This window comes from Caretta caretta, chromosome 1 (assembly GCF_965140235.1).
Source record: "Caretta caretta isolate rCarCar2 chromosome 1, rCarCar1.hap1, whole genome shotgun sequence".
NCBI lineage: Eukaryota > Metazoa > Chordata > Testudines > Cheloniidae > Caretta > Caretta caretta.
In genome coordinates this window covers 137,363,211-137,385,201 of record NC_134206.1, presented here as the reverse complement: position 1 = coordinate 137,385,201, position 21,991 = coordinate 137,363,211, and the positions used below count along the sequence as shown (strand labels likewise).

General features: G+C 44.0%; 1 long non-coding RNA gene across 1 annotated transcript; it reads right to left on the bottom strand.

Annotated features, from left to right (window-relative positions):
- Nucleotides 1–2,422: 2,422 nt before the first annotated feature.
- Nucleotides 2,423–6,528, bottom strand: LOC142070523 (uncharacterized). Its single transcript, XR_012666384.1, has 3 exons — nt 6,384–6,528; nt 5,022–5,171; nt 2,423–3,398 (listed from the first exon to the last, which is right to left on the bottom strand). It is a non-coding gene; the product is annotated as an uncharacterized LOC142070523 (long non-coding RNA).
- Nucleotides 6,529–21,991: the final 15,463 nt, after the last annotated feature.

Here is a 21,991-nt window from a genome sequence, read left to right as displayed (position 1 = left end):
GTTATGATGCATTTTATGTAAGATAAGTCTTGTGAGGGGTCATTGGAAAAGTTATGATATGCTGAATATTATTATCCTATTTGTATGCATGTATCATTTTTTATCTGAAGTTATAAATACTGACTATGTATCTGTATTTCAATTGTAGTTACACCTGGGTAACGCCCACTAGACAAGATGCTTTCTGTCTAGATAGCTGGGTGGGAAAGAGCCTATTCAAGGCAATGAACCATTAGAAAAAAAAACAATAGGCCTTAGGAGAAGCTTATCTCCCACCTGGCGAGACTTTCTGAGAATGCTACAGCCGGCCTCCGAGTAATGGCTGCTCTGACTCTACAAAGACATGTGATTTGACCACATGTCTCTGGACTCCATCTTGGGATGTCAGTGATTTTCCACAGACCATCTGGGAACCAAGCTTTGAAACAAAGGGTTTCAAAGCTTGGTTCCCATATGCAAAAGCTATATAAGCTGTGGAGTGACATAATCTTGGGTTCTTCACTCCCCACACTACTCCTGGAAACTCCTGAAAACAAATACCGAACTGGGGGAAGTGCTGGACCCAGACTAAAGGGATTTTTAGCCTGTGAATGAAACACCTGGGGATTCCAAGCTGTAAAGCAAGTGCAGTTTGCCCCTTAAGAATCTTCAGCTTGCTTGTATTATCTCTTAGGGCAGTGGTGGGCAACCTGCTGCCCATCAGGGTAATCCACTGGCGGGCCGCAAAACAGTTTGTTTACACTGACCTTTGACAATGACTGTTCGCAGGCACGGCCACCCGCAACTCCCAGTCACAAATGCAATGTGTCACAATGACGGAATGTTATCCTATCCTGAGGCAATCCAGCTGCAGTCTAGAGCACAGTAAACCGATGTGAATTCTCTCTTCCTTTTCCCTGTCTGAGACCCTGTCAACTTTTCCCTAAGCTTCTGGCTTATAGCTACTTTATCTTGAATCTCTGCTTGTCTACATTATACCCTCTTGTAATATTCTCACCTTATGAAACTGCTTCCATTTATTGCTCAAAATGTATAGGGTAAAGTGTATTTTCTATGGCAAACCAAAGTTGGTAAAATATATTATCAAGGATACTGTTCAAACTGCTACTTCAGGTGATTCCTTAAAGCTTTCTCAAAATCACAAGGCCTCTAATTAAATGGTTTTATTCACCCCTTGTGGAGTATGTGTAATTTCCATTAGCCTTAATTGGAATCATGCTTGTGCTTCAAAGGGCAAATAACCCATAGTTCACAAGGTGAGCACTTTCTTTGCAAGGTTAGCGCATAATTGTGTCTTCTAAAATCTTCCTGAAAACTGAATAGTTTTCCCCTGAGTTCCTGGAAACTGTATAGCAATCATGTATCCAGAGTGAGCTGGTGATGCACAGTACCTGAATATTGCAAAATAACTCATGTAGAAAGTTCTGTAAGAGTCTTTGGTGAGTAAAATATGTCATATAACATTAAAGAGTTTGTTTAATTGTGTATAATTACTTTCAGATTATCTCCAGTAGGCATTATATTGGGCAAATGTCTTTCTCCACAGGCTCTGGGAAGAGTGATATTTGAAAGTCTTTCCATCCGTTTGCATCCAAAAATGAGCTCATTTCAACCTCTCAGTTATCATGTGAGACCTGAGCCCTGTCATGCTACATTTCAGAATTTTTTCAGCACCACAGCAGTGATTCACTTGACTAGAGGCAAATGATAAAAAGTTACTATATTATATGCATTCCATCAAGCTGGCCCATGTGCTATTTTGTTTCCTTTTGACTCATTTAAAAATGGGGTCTGAGGAGGGGACATGCTTCTGAAAATTACTGCTGCCATCTGTCACCTCCTCATGAACAAGAACAAAGTGTATGGCTAAACCACACAGCTGTCCAACCTTCTCCCAGCTTCATTCTGTACCCTAAGTTTATTATTTTGTTTTCATGTACAAGTAAATCTGCCTGGCCCAGCTGATTAATAGATTGAGAGCTGTTTGGCACACCATGAGCTTGCATACAAAATTCTCTTCACTTGTTTCTTTTAAAGAAAAATGCAGCAGTTTTAAATCCAGTGGTTAGGGGGCTAGCCTTTGACTCAGGAAACCCAAGTTCAATTCCTGTTCTGCCTCAGACTTGTGTGACCTTACACAAGTCACTTAGGGTTTGTCTAGACAGCAAAGCAATGTGCAGTATGGGAATGTGATTTCTAAAGCACACCAGTGTCTTGCCCACTAACTGGCCCGTGTAGACCCAGCTGTCACACCCTAAACGTTCCCTGGAGTGCTTTAATATAGGACAGTTTGCAGTACTACATTAATGTGCCCTAGGGAACTGCTAGTGTGCGCTAGCAGGGTCTACACGGGCCACTTAGTCCGCAAGATATTGGTGCACCATAGAAATCACACACCCATAGTGCGTCTTGCCATGCCGTTTAGACAGCCCTCTGTCTCTCTGGCACAGACCCTCCAAAATATGCAGGCTCCTAACTTCCACTGATTGATTTCAACGAAAGTTAGGACCTAAATACCTTTGAGGATCTGTACCTCAGCTCCCCCTCATACTTCCCTACCTCACTGAGTGTTGTGATGGTTAATAGATCAAAAGATTGTGAGGCACTCAGATTCTGTGGTGATAGCGACCATATAAGTACCACAGATAGAGATAGGAGTTTAGATAGAGCTGTGTGGGGATTCTGGCTGCCACCCCAGACTAAACAACTGGGACATCTGAGGTGATCCTGAGCCCACAAAATTGGCTGGCTGTCAGTGTGTACTGAACACCCTTATAGATTTCCCAGGACAGCTACCTCAAAAAAGGGAGGATCCTGGGAAAACCTGGACAGGAGACAACCTTAGATTGGAAACCTGCATGAATGTCTGCCAGTCCCACATTGGCTCTGGCTAGTACTGTCATTTTCATGTACAGTAAAGATAATTCTAAGACACTTGTATACTGGCTCCTTGTTAAAATAAAGCTGATGCAAGTGCATTATTTAGATTTGATTTAGTGCTTCACATTCAGAAGAGACTGCACAAACATGAACAAGTCCCATAACATCTATATATCTCTTGCATCCTCACATTGACTCTTCAAAATGGAACTGAGTTTACTCACTAATTTTCAGTCCCTCGGCTTCTCTTCCACCAGAAGTCCTCCCTTCGTGAACAAAATGAGATGTGCCCCCATTCACAAGCCTTTCTATTCCTTCCCCAAATCCCTTCAGAGAATGGCAGATGCACCCCTCCAAAATGGTGGGGAGTTTCATGTTCTGGACTCACCTCACAGGACCACCAGCACTGCTTCCAATATGCAGACCCACTTTCTGCTCTGTGCTGGTTCTTTCAAGTTAATAGCTGTGGCTGTGCACCACCTCCCCATTACTGGTTCCTATCTGGAGATGTCAGGAACCTGTGGCAGGCAGAAGTAGGTCATGTAAGGAACATAAGGTAAGAGGAGCAGGGGGAGACACAGCCAGATATGAGTCACTCAGACCATGAATCCGCACCCAGTTCTACCTTTGAATGGTCATGACCTCCCATTCTGGAGCAATCACCTGGGGATTAAGCTAGTTTCTTAAGTGTTACTTTGTGTTGTCTTGGTTTTAGATTGAAAAGTTGCAGTCTGCCGTAAGTACACATGTCCTTGGTTTCCCTTGAAGCAAATTATTCAGCCTCCAGTCTCTTTTTCTTTTCCTTCCAAAGTCTCCTCTCAGTAAGCCTCTCAGCAAATAATTCATGTGCCTTTTTGATTACAAGGCAATAATATACACACACGGCCTCTCTTTATAGAGTGCTTTGTGTCTTCTACCCCTTGCACAATGTGTGTAAGCCTCCATACCTATTTGCATTCAAATAGCTCTTATTTAACACATTATTAGTTGCCTTGTCCAACTCCACTGGTTCTTGGACCTCGATTCCTACAGTCTCAGCATTTCTCAAGCTAAAAGTCACTCTCTTTAGGCCTTTGGCCTCCTTTTCTCTCCACTGGAATTTTTAGTTTTCTCTCTGTCCTGGCCACACCACATGTTTCTAGGCTGGCTTCTAAGGCCTGAAAATCTTGGAAATGATAGCTCTATACATCACCATGGACAGTGGAGAGTGGTGCTCAGAATAGTGTGTCGCCCATCCCAATTTACTCAGTCTGGCTCTAGCAAAATGTACACTGTGCCCCCTACAGAACTGAGTTAACATCCTCGGAAGACCAGAAAAGGAAACATCCAACTCTCAGGCTGGATACCAGAGGACTCTAGATTTGTATTTAATGGAAATCCACAACACAGAGGTGCAATTTATAGCTTGCTCTAAAGGTATCCAGGCTTAGCCCCAGCTTTATGCTGAGTAGGAACAAATACCAAAGACGAAGGACCTGACATTGAGGCCATTCTTCTCCCAGTTCCTGTGAGCCTCACACCTTCAGGCAGACAGCTAATGTGTTCCTGGCCAACACAAAGTAGCAGGGTATGGAGGAGAGGCTGTTTTTAGATAACCAGGACTTACACCCTTCAGGCCTTCGCCTTCATAGATAGTAACCAACATCTTGAACTGACAGCCGTAAGCAGAATGTAGCACATGAGAGCAATATGCTTTCCCTGAGCAGTTCTACTCAGAGAATGAGCATCTGCAGTCTGCACTTTAAGTTTCCCAAGAGCTACTGAAGGTTAGTCCCAAGTAGAGCATGCTACTGAGTTTAATTCAGTTAAGGAAGTATGATACTCTTTGACCCCCTTTCATGTGTACACTAAGGTATCACAATCTCTCTCCTCTTTAGTAAACTTCAGGAAAAACTTCTATGTTCAGAACCTATGAATTGCATTTGGAAAGGCTTTATGGGTGTATAGAGTTCAGAAAACAAGGATTTCAACCCAAATGATAAAAGCCAGTTGTGTTTCATGACTAAATCACAAACAGGAGCTAATGCCATTGAGTACAGATGCCTGGAAAATCAAATATTGAACAATGAATCCTGTGAGAAAGAGAGAAAACAGGATGATTTCACATAACTGCAAAAAAAAAAATGTGGAAGTCCCCTTACACGTCACAATATGCTGTCTCACACCCTGCAGTCCATCCATGGCATCCTTTTCTCATTCCCTCCTTCCAGCCTTCTTGTTCCATTCAGCACTGTACCCTTAGAACAGACTCTCAATCAGTGCAGAGACATTTTTGACCACCTGAGGGCTGGCTGAAAAATGAAAATATGTGTGTGAATATTTGACAAAGAAATGCCCCAAATCATCAGATAAATTATTCAAAACGAACAATTTAACCAGTCACTTGGGTGTGTTGGGGGATGGTGGGGGGGGGGGAATAAAAAAGGCCATTTTCTAACGTATCTCCATTTTGCATGAAGACTTTTACTTCTGAGGATCTGAAACTGTGTTACATCCTTTACATTGTTTGGGCTTGGGGTAAAATTTTCAGAAGCCACCCAAGTGTCTTAAATCCCTTTTTCAAAAATGACTTAGACACTTAGAAGCCTAAGTTTCACTGAAAGCCAATGGGACTTAGGCTTCTAAGTGTCTAAGTCATTTTTGAAAATGGGACTTTGAATGGGGGGGGCAAGACATCAGTCATTCCCCATCCACCTGAACCTAAGTCATTTGGGTGCTTTTGAAAACGTTACCCATGGACTACACACATTCACAAGGAAGTAAGAGGGAATAAGACACTACACCCTTGCATGCCTGTGCAATCTACCCCAACCTTGTGTCTAAGCATGCAGGAGTAAATGGGCGTTATGTGTCTTTTTTCTCCTGGAGCAGGTGGGTAGGAATACCTGGTGTCTTGGTTTCATCCACCCAATACACTAGCTGAACTGCCATGGGAGCGTTGTAATTTGCTGCTGGTATAGGCTAGAAGTACTCTAAGTGGGTCAGCACTCTGATCACTGTAACCTCAATTAGTTCCCCCAGTGGTGGCTGATGGCACAATTAGCTAATCAAAAGGAGAGGTTGGGGGATGTAAGGAACTAATTAACCCTCAGTTGGCTAACCTGATAAAAGCCAGGAAGGAAGTGTTATGGAGGGGAGGGGAAGGGAAAGGAAGCTGAGATGGAAAGAGCTCCAGAGAGAGAGAGAGAGATCTCATTTCCTCTTGGGCCTTAGTAAAGAGGGCTGGAAGATATATGCATTTAAAACCGTGATGTTACATTGTACTGGTGTTGGTGGAAGCGTTTATAATAAAATACAGATTGTGCATTTATCTCCCAAATCCAATAAACATCTGGCACAAGGAGAAAGCAAGGAGGGTATCTCTGCTTGCGGGGGCTACTCCTGGGATGATCCAATTTAAACACCACCACCCCTAGCCCAGGGCTGTGCCTAAAATCACAATCTAGCCCATAGTAGATCTAGCGCAGCTTTGCCATCTATACTGTGGACATACAAGCACGGACCTTTATACCTGCACAGCATCTCAGGAATGAAGATCCATATTTACAGATCCCCTTTGCAGAATCAGGTCCTTAGATCTGTAAAGTCTTCAAGGCAGGTACCACACCTTTTTCCATGCTGTGAACATTACTGAGCACCACTGGCATGCTATCAGAAAAATAACAGATGTACATAAGTTTAAAGCAGATTTGTGAGAATAAGAATTTATATGGTCAATGGTTTTTGTGTATATGAATGTGCACAAAGAAACATTATGGCATGGGAATTACAGATATGCACAGATGCCAGAGGGTTAAGCATCAGTCTGTATGTGCTAGTTGTACTAGATTAATGAGACATCTGTGGTGTTTCTACAGATTTGCTTTTCCTTTTAGCAATTTACCAATTGTGCCATGCTAGAAAATGAAAGAAAAACTTAAATTCTGTTTGTGTTTCTTTTTCGCACTATTCTGTCGTCTGTATTTATTTAAATCACGTTCCCCATTTCTAACATTTTCCCTGAGGCTTGGAGAACAAGTGTTCAGAGCTGGCTCCAAGCTGTCAGAAATGAAACTGCTTGGAAGTGATTGTAGTGGAGCTGGGCGCTGAGGAAACTCATGGAGGTTATTTAAAAAAAGGAACACCACACAGGATTTGTTAGCATGCCTCATCATTTAACTATAAACTCTTAATTCAGCTTTCTTCATGAAAGGATGGAGGATCTGGTTGTTGTGGGACTGGACTGAGACGGATGGGATCGGGACTCTGTTCCTGGCTCTGCTAGACTTCCTGTGTGACACTGGAAGTCCCTTGGGGCCTGAACCAAAGCCCCCAAAATGCCATTGCCTTTCCTGCAACCACGCGTCCCCTGGCCCCAGGCCCTATGGAGCTCTATCCCTGCAGAGCTAGAGGAGAAACTGCTGTCATCCCTGACAGTGGGGAGAATGATGCTGTGCAGGATGAGCTCTCCATGCTCCCCCTCAAGGAAACTCACTCAGTGCCCACCCAAGATAAGGAAATGGCTGGAACCTTAGTCCTTGGCTTCTCATGCAGAAGCTGCTGAATCACATGGCTACCTTGTGGTACACAAAAGGACTAGGGAGAGTCAACTAAATGTAACCGAGGATTTAAATGGAGAATTCCAAAGGTAAGTACACTAACCTACTGAACTACCTACCCTTTCTAGCAAGACTTAGACACAATCTCCAGGATTCCAGCAAGGAGAAAACAATACCTATATACCAAACTATATAAATAGTGAGTGTTTACATATACACACGCAGACCCACTTGTATGGTCAGCACAGATTCTTCTGAGCAAGACTCAGTTAGAGCTCAGAGAAAAGAGGCATTCTGAATCATAACGTTTTTGAAAGACAGCTCAGGAATATCATTGTTCCTTATCGAGTGCTGTCACAAAGTGGGAATTTTCTTTAATATTTTTATGAAGCCTATGCGTGCCTCAGCGTCCCTCTGTATTTTGCATTGCTGTCCAGTGAGGGGGGGGAAAAAAGGTGAAGTCTGCTCTTTGGGCACTGCAGGAGACATGGTGTGTGTGTGTGTGTGTCACCTCGCTGTCTAGGTGGAATGACTGGGCTGCTAGAGAACTGGTTCAAATGGATCCAAATCAACAGAGGGTCCAGAGAGAACGGAGCAACGGAAGCCTCAGTGATCGAACAATCAATACTTAACGGTGGGAAGCTCCAGCAGGCAGGGTCTGTGAACTCAGCATGGCTCAGCTTGAAAACAAAGGACTAAGAGGTGACAGCAAGGGGATAAGACTGGGCTTTTGGGAAGAGGCTGGATATTTCTCACCTGAGACTCAGGCGACGTCTACATGACAGAATTATGTCAACCTAACATACATCGGCATACAGCCATCGCAGTTATAAAATTGCTTGTGTGCATGCACACTTGGCTCTTTGTGTCGGCAGTGTGCGTCCTCATGAGGAGTGCTTGTATCAATTGTATTGTCAGTGGGGGGCACTGTGGGACTGCTCCTGAAAGCCATTTTTCAAGGTTCCTTCCCCACTCTGAACTCTAGGGTACAGCTGTGGGGACCTGCATGAAAAACCCCCTAAGCTTATTTTTACCAGCTTAGGTTAAAACTTCCCCAAGGTACAAACTATTTTACCTTTTGCCCCTGGACTTTATTGCTGCCACCACCAAGCGTCTAACAAATATATAACTGGGAAAGAGCCCGCTTGGAAACATCTTTCCTCCCAAACCCTACACACCCTTTCCTGGGGAAGGCTTGATAAAAATCCTCATCAATTTGCATAGGTGAACACAGACCCAAACCCTTGGATCTCAAGAACAATGAAAAAGCAATCAAGTTCTTAAAAGAAGAATTTTAATTGAAGAACAAGTAAAAGAATCACCTCTGTAAAATCAGGATGGTAAATACCTTACAGGGTAATTAGATTCAAAACATAGAGAATCCCTCTAGGCAAAACCTTAAGTTACAAAAGGACACAAAAACAGGAATATACATTCCATTCTGCACAGCTTATTTTATCAGCCATTTAAACAAAACAGAATCTAACGCATATCTAACTAGATTGCTTACTGACTTTTTACAGGAGTTCTGACCTGCATTCCTGCTCTGGTCCCAGCAAAAGCATCACACAGACAGAGAGAGCCTTTGTTTCTCCCCCCTCCTCCAGCTTTGAAAGTATCTTGTCTCCTCATTGGTCATTTTGGTCAGGTGCCAGCGAGGTTATCCTAGCTTCTTAACCCTTTACAGGTGAAAGGGTTTTTCCTCTGGCCGGGAGGGATTTAAAGGTGTTTACCCTTCCCTTTAGATTTATGACACCATTAATGGTTGACGTCAGCAATGCAGTGTCTACACCAACCCTGTGTCAACCTCATTCGATGAACTGGGACTGTATGCCGCTTGGGAAGGTGGTGTTACTACATTGACGTAGAGAGGCACTTCCATTGGCAGGAGCCAAATTTAGGTGAAGACACTTCCACAGCTAGGTTGATGAAAGGCAGTTTACATTGACCTAATTCTAGTGTAGATCAGGCCTGAAAAAGGGATAGAGAGTCAGAGCCTGAAATAGAGTCCATGGCAGCTTGGCTGCCTGATGGCACAGGCTTGGCCAGTATGGACTCTGTATTAACCTTTATTTCCCTATGCTAACCTATGGACTTCCCGATGCGGTGTTCCAGTTGGCTAATAAACCCTACTCTGTTTTGAAAAGGCTGCTTGGTTGTCACTGCAAAGACTTGCTGAGGTGCAGACAGTGTACAAGCCTCTGAGCAGAGTCTATTTCAACAGAACTCGCCGGGCAGAGTTCACAGGGGGAAGTAGGTGTGCTGGCGCCCAGCCTGAGGTATTGAGGCCACATGGCCTACCTTAAAGGAAGAGTGGGACCCTTTGGAGGTCTGCCACACTGAAGGAGTTCTTCCAAGGGCCTGTTTAAAAACTGGGGCATAGCACAGATCCTGTGGATCCATGACAATTGTATCATGCCAAGGCTCAGTGATACCCCAGGGGCCAAAGAAAGAAGAATGAAATACATAATTTTTTTTTGACAATGTGATTCTGGCAGACCAGGTGCCAGCTCATGTCAAGGCCCCTAGGCCTCATTGAACACTGACAAATGCATAGCTGGAAACGAGTCTGGCTCACTTATGGGTTATTATAGTTAAAATCAATATTAGAGTTATAAGAATGTGTTTAGACTTTATGGAATGCTTGTAGGAGGAGGCATGTATTAATCCTACCTATAATATCTGTATCCCATATTACAAGTTTAATGTTTAAATGTTTGCTCTGTAAATACAAAAATGTTTGCTAAGACTGTAAAGCCCCCCAACACTCCCAAAGTCAGGGGAGCATTACCATATGCGAAATACCACTTCACCAAAAGAGGTGTTACCTCCTGCCGATCGGGAAGAACTATTGGATCCAAATGGGCCACTGTGGAACAAAGTCTTTGTTGATTGCTTCCCCCACAGCCCTGAAGAGGGTATGTGCTAAGGCCCTCGTCCCACCTCAGCTTGAATGCTGGGGGGAAGGGAATGAAAATGCCTCTTAAAAGAGAACTGATTATTTGTATGCTTCTTGGGCTCTGAGGGGAGAGGATTTCTAAGCATAAGCAAGGACTCCCCAACCGGTTAGCTTGGGTTAGCCTTAAAAGACAGAAAGTTTTCTTACTATAGATGTTTCTATTACCATTTGGAATTCACAGCTAACTCATTTGTGTGTGTATATATGTTACCTACTTTAACCTTGTAAAGAGCCTCATTTATTTTTCCTAGTTTCTAAATACTTATTAGTTTACTATAGGATTGGCTACAAGCATTGTTGTTGGTGTGAGATCTGAGGTGCAAGCTGACCTGGGGTAAGCGATTGGTCCTTTGGGACTGGGAGTAATCTGAATATTTTGTGTATATTTTGCTGTGTAGTGTCCATCTATCGCAGAGTCCAGCATGTCTGGGGGGCAAGATAGACTGGAGTGTCCAAGGGGACTGTCTGTGACTCCATGGTAAAGCTGTAGTGCCTGAGGAGTTTACACTTGTTACTGGATTGGTGAAAAGTAGGTACAGAACCCACACACAGTTTGGGGTTTGTACCCTGCTTCTTAACAGTCTGCCCTGAAGTTGGCACTCTCACTTGTGAGCCACTCCAGAGAGCATGACAGACAATATACATTTTTGACTGGAGGCAGAACCTCTGTGTAATACTCTGTTAGTAAAACAAAAACAAAGCAGGGGTTGACTGTAAAATTAGGAATAAAAGTTTTATTGCTGACTAAAGAACACGATACGGGCAGAAGCAATATCCAAGTATTTGCAGAGGCATTCCATTTTGTATAAACGTGACAAGTCCCAACACAATGTTAAGGTTGCACAGCTGAAGTGACTGGACGTAGAACAATCATCATAAACAAATCAAGAGACGCTGAGTGGTAGAGAAAACAGAACTGACTGCACCTCAGGCAGCTGCTGCTGTATTTTGTAACCTTCTAGAGCACCAGATATTATGGTGATGGGGATTTGATAGTGCTCTCTCTCCTGAGTAAAAGTTTGGGCAACCTTAATAAACTTTCACAATATCAAAATGGATTGCTCATCCCACTCCACTAAAGAAACCCACATTACAAACTGTAGTAAAATACCCACTAGCAGCATACAGTAATAACCAGGCAGCTTCAACCCCCGCTCCCCTCCCCAGACGCTTGGAGGAAATAGAAGGGCGTTCCAGCATTCCAAGGAGGTTATAATGTTCAGTCTGTTTCAGGGCAGAGGGTTGGTGAAATAAAAAATGAAGGAACCTCATGGACAATGTCTCACCAGCAGTTTCCTCTTGTTTATTCAACTAGAGGGCTCCTGCTCAAGCACCTCCACTGAACTCAACAGTAGTTGAATGGTACTGTCAGGAGGGAGTTAAAATTCAGCCATCAAAAAAAGACAAACTGCTAAAAAGCAAGGACATAGTTTCTGTCAATACCTAATAACTTAGCTCAGCTTATATGGTCAATGCTCGCCCAGTAACTCAGCTCTTAGAACAATGCTAACCCTCCCTTCACAGCCCACCAAATATCTATAAGCAGTCACCCCTACCCCCCACCCCGCCTCTTTCCCCAACAAGGTAGCCATAAATACTTAATGCAATAATTGCTATACATATGTACTGTTTTTATTTTTAATCTTTGTTTTGAGTTCTTTCTTGATTTGTAACAATGTCTGTCTCTATATGTATTAAATAAATGCAAATGAATTGATGAACATGTATATAACTGGCCAATATGGCACCATATTTTCAAAGCTGCTTATCGGTCTTCCCAATACCATAAGGAAACCCCTTCAGTGTCTGTGCTTGCCTAATTCTTAAAAAAACAAAACAAAACACTTTTTGCCTAACACAGAACACAAAGGTGATCTCCCAAATAAATAGGCTCCAAATCATTTAGGGCTTTCTAGTTTATAACCAGCACTTTGAATTCCACTTGGAAACTTGCCAGCCAATGCAAATATCTGAGTACAGGTGTAAGACAGTGGTTACCAAATATTTTACTAATGCACCCTACCAACTGTAAGTTGTCTTCTTCGGAGTCCCACCACTATATATATATATATATATCTCACACACTCTGTGTTTGTATGGTATATAACGACTTTTTAAAATCCTGTAACTGTGCAACAATATTAGTTTTGTATTAACTCCAGCCCTTTTCTCCTCCCTTCCTAGCCTCACCTGCTTCCACCACCCCTCTGCTTCACTCCTTCCAACTCTGACCCCTCCTGCATCCCCAGCTGGCCCCTCTCCATGACTGGGCTGTGATTGCTACCAGGCTGCTGACTGTCCACTCATTGGCTTCTGAGCCTTCCTCTGCGCTGCTGCTGCCCAGATCTCACTCCACATCCTGCTACCCCCGTGGAAGTGAGAGCTCAGGGGGAGCATTCTGAGTGCATATGCAGAGCGGGGAGTGACTCCAAGGCAGAGAGAGAGCGAGCACTGACAAGATGCTTGAGTTTGCAAAACACAAAAATATCCTGATCAAAAAGAACATAAGAACTGCCACCTTGGGTCACACAAATGGGTCCATCTAGCTCAGTATCCCGTCTCCAACACTGGCCTATATCAGAGCTTCTCGGGGAGTGTTCAGAACAGAGCAGTGGGAGTGAACCACCCTTGTTTTTCCCTCCCTGCTACTGGCAGTCAGAGATTTAGTGTCACCCCAAACAAGCTGTTGCATCCTGACCATCTTGGCTAATAGCCATTGATGGACCTACCCTCCATGAACTTATCTACTTTTTTGAAATCAGTTATACTTTTGGCAATCACAACATCCCATGGCAATGAGTTCCACTGGGTAATCGTGTATGGTATGAAAAAGTACTTCCTCTTTATTTTTTTCTTAAACCTGCTGCCTATTAACTTCATTGGATGACCCGAGTTTTTTGTATTGCAGGAAAGGGTAAACAACACTTCTCTCTTCACTTTCTCCACACCATTCCTGATTATATAGAACTCTATCACATTCCCCTTTTAGTCATGTCTTTTCTAAACTGAACAGCACTAATCTTTTTAGTCTCACCTCTTATGGAAGCCGTTCCATACCCTTGATCATCTGTTGCCCTTCTCAGAACCTTTTCCACTTCCACTATGTCCTTTCTGAGATGAGGCAACCAGAACTGGACACAGTATTTAAGGTGTGGGTGCACCACAGATTTATAAAGTGACATTGTGATATTTCAGTTTTATTATCTATCCCTTTCTTAATAGTTCCTAACATTCTGTTAGCCTTTTTGACTGCTGCTGGGCACTGAGATGAAGTTTTCAGAGAATTATCCATGGTGACTCCAAAATCTCTTTCTTGAGTGGTGACAGCTGATTTAGAACCTCTCATTATATATGTATAATTGGGATTATTTTTTCCAATATGCTTTACTTTGCATTTATTGTTGAGTTGCAGCTGCTATTTTGTTGCCCAGTCACCCAGTTTTGTGAGATTCCACCCTTTAATTTTTTGCTGCCAGCTTTGGACTTCATTATCTTAAATAATTTTGTATCATCTACAAACTTTGCCACATCATTGTTCACTCCCTTTTCCAGATCATTAAAGAATCTGTTGAACAGAACAAGTCCTAGTACAGATCCTTGGGGACCTTGCTGTTTACTTCCATCCATTGTCAGAGAGGTAAATCTGCCATAAAACACAAGTAAACAACAGATATTTGATTATGCAGTTGGAAATTTATTGGAATATAATATACTAAAAATAAGATGGTCTGTGAAAAAGAGGAAATAATGAAACTGTAAACAGGTTGGTAAGAATGCCAACTTGTAAGCCAATTGCTGAACTAGACAATAGTGCAAACTAATGAGCACTAGCTGCAGTCTCACAGACTGTGGTAATTTATCTGTTATGCGCTAATTGTCTAATAAACTCAACCAAGCTGACTGATCTGAGGTATCTCTAATTATTGAGAAAATTCAAACCTTACAAGAATTGATAACACTCCAGAGCCGGATCCTGCCTTGCACAACTCTGATAGCAAAAAGCTACTCTAAAACTACCTTAATGCTTCCATTTTAGAATTCACCCAATTTAGGGGAATCCCCCTGGTGGCACATGGACATCATGACAACTCATATGGCACATCCAACCAGCCACCAACAGCAGCAGTCAGACAGGCTAACAATAGGTATGACTTGGTGATGACAAACCATTTGAAAGCTTTTATCAAAGTATAATCAGCGGGCTCCAACTGCTGCTCAACCTGGTCATACAAGTTGGGTAGGTTCTTGTGTCACAGTAGAATTGGGCTTTGAGGAGAGATTGGCAGGAGAGAGCAGGAATCATTGGCAGAGTGGAGTGGGTTGATGTAATCAGAGAACAGAGTAAGAGGAAAGAGGGAGGGGAGTGCACGGGTTAGGATGAGCCTTGACTACGGCAGACTTGTTAATCATCTCCAGTTCCACACACGAGGGCAGAACCCATGGGGTGGGGGACGTTACAAACAGTACCCAGTGGTGAATTAGCCACTGTGCCAATGGGTCCCAGCCCAGGGGGCCTCAGCCAATTGGGGCACCCTCGTGCCCCAACCCCACTCTTTGGCAGGAGCACTGGGCAGGCAGGCGGAATGGGGCAAGCCCCTGCGCCCTGCTCTCCAGCAGGAACACTGGGGAGGGGCGGGGGAGACTGCAGGTGGAAGGCATGGTGAGGGGCCGCCACTTTCTCTGGGCCCAGGCCCCACAAACCCCTAATCTTCCTCTGACAGTACCTTTCAAGAAAGCCTGGTTATGGAAGATTATAGCTCAATGGGGACAGGAGGGACATCCTATTCTGCTGCTCTCTTCCACTGCAAGAAAAGACGTCTTCGTGGTAGGAGTCTCAATTTTTGCCCCTTTTAACACATTCTTCAGCACAAATGCAACTTGTCTCACACTTCATTTATTCAGCCAGAACAATTGTACCTATCATTCATGACTAAAACAGGTCTCTTGATCAGAAGGCATCAACCGGTCTGTGCAATGAAATCACGTGAAATCACGGTCCTTCAGCTAGTAAAAAGAGAATGGAAGAACTCTTAGTTTATATCTTGAATTCCTGCACAATTACCACTGAAGAGGTCTGTGCTCCAATACATCATTAGGTTGTGTGACAGACCCAGACCAGTGGGGTACAGGAGTCTGGTAGAAGGCAAATATACTGGCCACTGGATGAATAGTTTTCTGTTCCCTGAGTGACCAGAGCAGGGGCTGTGCTAGAGCAATCAGGAACCTGCTAGAACCAATTAAGACAGGCAAGCTAATTAAGACACCTGGAGCCAATTAAGAACTTACCAGAATCAATTATGGCAGGCAGGCTAATCAGAACACCTGGTTTAAAACGGACCTCCCATCAGTTAGTGGAGGGCATGAAGGAGTGAGAAGGCGTGCGGCTGGAGGACTGAGGAGTACAAGCGTGATCAGGCTTTAGGAGGAAGATCCTGTGGTGAGGATAAAGAAGGTGCTGGGGGGAGGCCATGGGGAAGTAGCCCAGGGAGTTTTAGCTGTCACACAGATGATACACTTGTTACTACATAATGTACTGGTTTGTGTGCACATGTACAATTCTGCCCTCAACTAGCTGGCCCATAGAGTGTGAGGGGCTTGTTACTTTTGTAAAAATAAGGGAGCTCTCCTTTAGTTCAAGTGTGAGTGTTTACAGCTCAGGAAGTGGGGTTCTAATCCTAGCTCCCCAAGTGTCAACAGATATGATTCATCTAGTAACGGTTGCATTTTGCAACACATGAATCGATTGCATTGGCTGTGATGAGGAAAACATAAGGAAAAACACAGACCCACTTTTCTACATATTGCTATTAATACCAATTCATGGATTTATGTCCCCTAAAATGTTTTTTGGCTCAGAACTTTAGATATGCGTATGGCCTCAGAAGGAAATGCTGAAAATGATCCTTCCACCATGTGCTACTTTAAATTAAGCCACTCATTTCAAATCACCTAGCCTGATCATTGTGTGCTATAGGACTCTACTCAGCTTCAGAAGCAGGACCTTCTTCAAAATGAACAGTTAAAAATAAACTGTGCTTTCCTGGGTAAATCAATCACAAGAGCCTAAAACTATTGATAATACTAATTTGTACATAGTCTTTAGCTGAAACACATATAAAAGTTAGTTTAACATGCTGTTTTAGGATTAAACATGCTTGAAGAGGTTACTCACCTTGCACTGAATAACTGAGGTTGTTCGAGATGTGTCCCCTGTTGGGTGCTCCACTTCAAGTGCACATGTGCTTCTAGGACCCTTGATCAGAGATTTTCATCTAGCCAAGCCCATTCGGCACATGCATATGACCTATGCGTCTTTGTGCCAGACACCAAGGCTTTATAGGGCTGTGCGGGTGAACTACTCTCGGTTCCTTCTCTACCCAAACATCTCCTAAGGAACAGTCCAAAGCAGAGGAGAAGCGGGGGGGGGGGAATGGAGCGCCCATACAGACACACACCTTGAAGAACCACAGTTATTGCACAAGGGGAGTAACTTCTTCTTCTTCTTCAAGTAGTGTCCCTATCGGTGCTCCATTTCAGGTGACTTCCAAGCAGTATCCCTAGGAGGGGGGAGATTTGGAATGGAGTCCAGAACTGAAGATAATACTGCAGAACCAAGTGCTGCATCAGATCTGATGTCATAGGTATAAGGGCATAATCTTTCATAAATGCATGTACTGAAGCCCATCTCAGTATCTCAAAAATTAGTACATTCTTCAGTAATGGCATAGATGTTGCCTGAGATCTGGTTGAATGTGCTATCACATTAAGTGGGGGTTAGTACCTGCAGACTCGTAACAAACAGAAAATACAAACAGCTATTCATTTGGATAGTCTCTGAATAGAGAGAGAGAATCCCCTGGATCTATCCATAAAGAAGATGAAAAGCCTAGGTGACCTTCAAAATTGCTTAGCCAAAATAGAAGGCCAAAGCTCTTCTAACATCCAAGATATGGAAATAGGATTCCTTCTGACAACTATGACGTTTTGGAAAAAGCACTAGTAGGTGGATGGACTGATTAAAGTGGCAATCCAGTGGAACATTTTGTAGGAATTTAGGCTGTGGGTGTAAAAACTTATCTTTGAAGAACACTGTAAAAGCGGGGGGATCCACCAGTAAGGACCTGATTTTCCCGACCCTACGGACCAACATGATGGCAACTAAGAAGGCAATCTTCATAGATAAATGGAGCAGGGAGCAATTTGCCATTGGTTCGAATGGAGGTCTCATAAGATGATTGAAAACCTGGTTGAGGTCCCAGGTTGGGGTTGGCTATATAATGTGGGGGGTACAGATAGCCCAACCTTTAATGAATCTAGAAATGCTGGGTGAGCAAAATATGGAATATCCCTCCACTGTGGGATGAAAGGCTGATCTAGCAGCCAAATGTACGTGGTCGAGCTGATGGATAATCCAAATTTCTTCAGATCCAACAGGTAATCCAGGCTAAGTGGGAATGGAACTCAATAGGCCAATAGGAGCAACAACCACAACAAGAAGAGTATTTTTCATTTTTGAAGGTAAATAGTACAGGTTGATGTCTGTGTGCTGTTTAAGAGCACTTATTGTACTTCCACAGAGCAGGAAGCCTCTAACCCCAGAACCATTGAGGAACCATGCTCTGAGATGCAGAACTACTCAGCTGGGATAAAGAACACAACCCACATTCTGAGATAGGTGATGAGGAATGGCTGGAAGCTTAAATGGCAGTTAGAGAGGTGAAGCAAGTATGAGTACCACACCTGTCTTGGAGAGGTAGGCACTATAAGGGTGACTCTGGCTCTCATGTCTGATCTTGTTTATGACCCACAGAATTAGGGGTGTAGGGGGGAAAAATAAAACAAACCCTTCCTTCCAACACAGAAGGAAGGTGACTCAAGAAGTGGTGAGGAGAAAAGAGGGCAGTTCTTGTTTTCTGAGGAAGCAAAAAAGGTCAACCTGTGGCAGTTCCTATCTTTGGAATATGCTGTGGAGAATCTGAGTTCCCAACTCCTATTCGTAGTACTGTGCGAAGTGTCTGCTGAGGGCATTGGCTGTGGCGTTCCAAATGCCTGTGAGGTAGACAATTGGAATACAGATCTGACGGGTTATGCACCAGTTCCATAGCTTCATTGCTTCAGGGCATGGGGCACCTCATTCCTCCCTGCTTGTAGATGTAGAACACACAGGATATGTTGTCCATCATGACTCTGTTTGCTTTGCCCTTGAGAGGTAGAAAATGACTGCATGCATTTCGGACAGGCCTGAAATAGATTGATATGTAGACTGGTTTCCTGGGTTGTCCACCTGCTCTGAGTTGCGATGGCGTTGAGATGGGCTCCCCAGCCTAACAGGGATGCATCGGTTGTTAAAGTCTCTGATGGGTCAGGCACCAGAAAGGGATGCCCACACAAACACTGATTTGCCCCAGCTTAGGGAGTTTTTTTTTTAAAACTTGCAGGGGAACCATCACAGCCTGTCCAGGGTATTCCTGACTGGGGAGCAGGTTGATCAGAGCCAACACTGGAAGCATCAAAAATGCAGCCTTGTGTGATCCATCACAACGGTGCAAGGTGCCATGTGTCCTAAAGAGCCCAAACAAAGGCAGCGTCTGGCTGTCAATGAGTCCAAATATGCCTGTATAAACTGCATCCTTTGTACAGGTGTCAATGTGGATTTTTTTACATTCAGCTCCTGGACCAGAGCCAGGGCCATGTGGAAGGATAACACTACTTTTGTAGGAGAGACCCTTGAGGAGCCAGTTGTTGAGGTACAGAAAGATGAGGATCACTTCCTGCTGAAGGTAAGCTGCCATTACTGCCAATACCTTTGAGAACACCCTTGGGGATGACGACAGGCCAAAGGGAAGCACCCGGTATTGGAAATGATCCTGGCCTAATGTGAAGCGTAGGTATTTCCTGTGTGATGTGTGTATCGATATATGAAAATAGGCATCTTGTAGGTAAAGATCCGAAAACTAATCTCCTTCCTCCAGTAAGGGACGTATTGTTGCCAGAGTCATCATCCTAGACTTTTGAGGCTTCATGTCCTTGTTTAAGAATCTTAGATCTAAGATGTCTTCCATCCTCTGTCCTCCTTTGACACTAGGAAACAGTTTGAGTAAAACCTCTTGCACCCATGTGAGGGGAAGGGACTGCTTCTATTGCTCCTAGCTGGAGGAGAGTCCACCTGTTGTCTTAATATAAGCCTGTGAAAAGGGTCCCTGAAGGGGGACAGGGAATGGAGGTGGACGGGAGGGAGCAGTGTAAAATGTATAGTCTGACATTATGACCTCCATGACCCACTTGTTGGTAGTGATCTGTTTCCAAGATTGCTGGAAACAGAAAGGGTGGTCCCCAAAGAGGGAGCTGGGTCAATGGGTGCAACTATAACTCCAGAGGTATGGGAGGATTCAAACTCTTGACCAACCCAACAAAACTGTTTGGATGATGCCTGGGTGGCTGAGCAGCTCTTTTTCTCTGGAATCTGTCTCTTTCTGGGGGGGTTCAGAGGATCTATGGAATCCAGAAAACTGAGCAGAACGTGACCTCTGGGCAGTCTGACACGTATTAAAACTTTTCTTATTTGTAGGTGTATATATGCCCAGGAATTGTAAGGTAGCTCTCGAGTCCTTCAGTATGTGCAGGGACACATTCATGGTTTCGAAGAAGAGTTTGACTGCCAAAGGGAGGTCCCCCCTCAGTGTTCTGTGCCTCTTCTGGAAACCCTGAGAACTGGCGTGATGATGCCCCAAGCCTAACTATCGTTGTGGAGATGGATCTGGCACCAGTGTCTGCAGCATCTAAGGATGCTTGAAGAGCAGTTCTGGCTATTAATTGGCCATCAGAGACCACAGACGGGGAACTGCTCCCTGTGTTCTTGTGGCAATTGTTCAATAAAGGTCACGGACCTTTTAAATTGGTGAAGTTGTATTTAGCCATGATTGCCTGCTAATTAGCAATCAAAAATTGCGGGGTTGCTGATGAATAGGACTTTCACCCACAGGAGATCCAGCCTTTTCTAGTCCTTATTGTAAGGGGTAAACCTAGAAGAATTCTGTCTATCCCATTCACTTACTGCATGTACTACCAATGAGTTAGGTAGGAAATAGGAAAACAAAAAGTCAATCTTTAGGGGGAACATTGTACTTTTTATTTCCCCTTTTACAAGGGGGGGCAGGGCGCGGAACAGTGGCAGGTGTTTGCCACACCATTTTAGCCTCATTGATGGGTAGTACCGCTTTGGAGAGTATTGCTGACTGCAAGATATCCAGCACTTTGTATTGTGGAACCTTGACCTTTTTGAAGGGATCTGAAGAGTGGCAGCTATCCTCCTAATGAGATCTTGAAATTGTCTGAAGTTGTCAGCAATGGAAGATGATGGACGCATAACCACCTCATCCGCCAACAAAGACGACTTGGAGTTTTGAGGGTGGTTTCCTCATCTGCTGAGCCTCCTGCTCCTCAACTGTCTCCTGTGAGGAGGCTGGTTGGCAAGGTGAAGGTTGCATAACCCTGGTCTCCCTATAAGACACTACCAGCGGTTTGGTACATTGCTGTCAATTTACAGCAAGTAGAGGTGGAAGGGATCTGTCTGGGGCCAGATGTACGGTGTGTGGGGGAGGGGAAGAGGGTCTCCTGACCTGGTTCTGGTCACAGGGAGTGTTTCATCGCAAACAGTCTTTAATTGATCTCCCTGTTCTTCCTTCCCCTAGAATTGAGGGCCAAGCAGAAGTTGCACTTCTGGGAGATGTGGGACTCCTCCAAGCAATGGACATGCTTAGAGTGGCTGTTGCTTACAGGAATAGCCTCTTGGCAGGAGAGGCAGCATTTGAAGCCAGGTATGCTCTGCCAGGAAATAGAGAGTCTCCCAGAGGGAAAAGGGAAAGGAGAACAAACAAACCAATCCCTCAACACGTATAAAACTAATTAACTATAACTACACAAACTACCAACAACTACTAGACTAAGTATGTATCTTAACACTAGGGAAAAATTAGAAAGGCTGAGGCATGCTCAAGGCAGACACGCCAAGTCTCCATCTCAGGTCAAGGCCGTTGCGATGGAACTGAGGGCAGATCACCTGCACACCCCTGTATAGCCTCGGAATCTGGCATTAGGATACACAGGGCACATGCATGGGCCAAACAGACACGTCTAGCTGAAAGTTTCCAATCAAGGCTCAAGAGGCGCATGTGTGCCTAAAGTGGATCACCCATAGGGACACTACTCAAAGAAGAATTGTATGTTGTGTGATCATCGAAATGCAGGACACTAAGGGACCTTCAGAGGTCATCAAGTCCTTGTACTGAGGAAGTACCAAATAAACCTAGCCCCAAAAGTGAAGTTATTCTGTGGTTCATTATGCTCTTTGGATTACATTTATATCTTCATATGCTGTATGGTACTGAAATTCTAGTTAGGTTTAACAAGATTGTGTATGTGCGCACGTGTGTATGGACACTGCAAACACACACACACACACTATCTTGGTAAACCAAGTACCTTGAGGCCAATACTAGGTTGGTGTCCCATTGTGCTAGGAACTGTACCCTAAAAGGACAAACCCCTACCGCAAAACCCACAGATTTTTAACTCTTACAATAAATGTTTTAAGACTGAACAGTAAATGCTACAT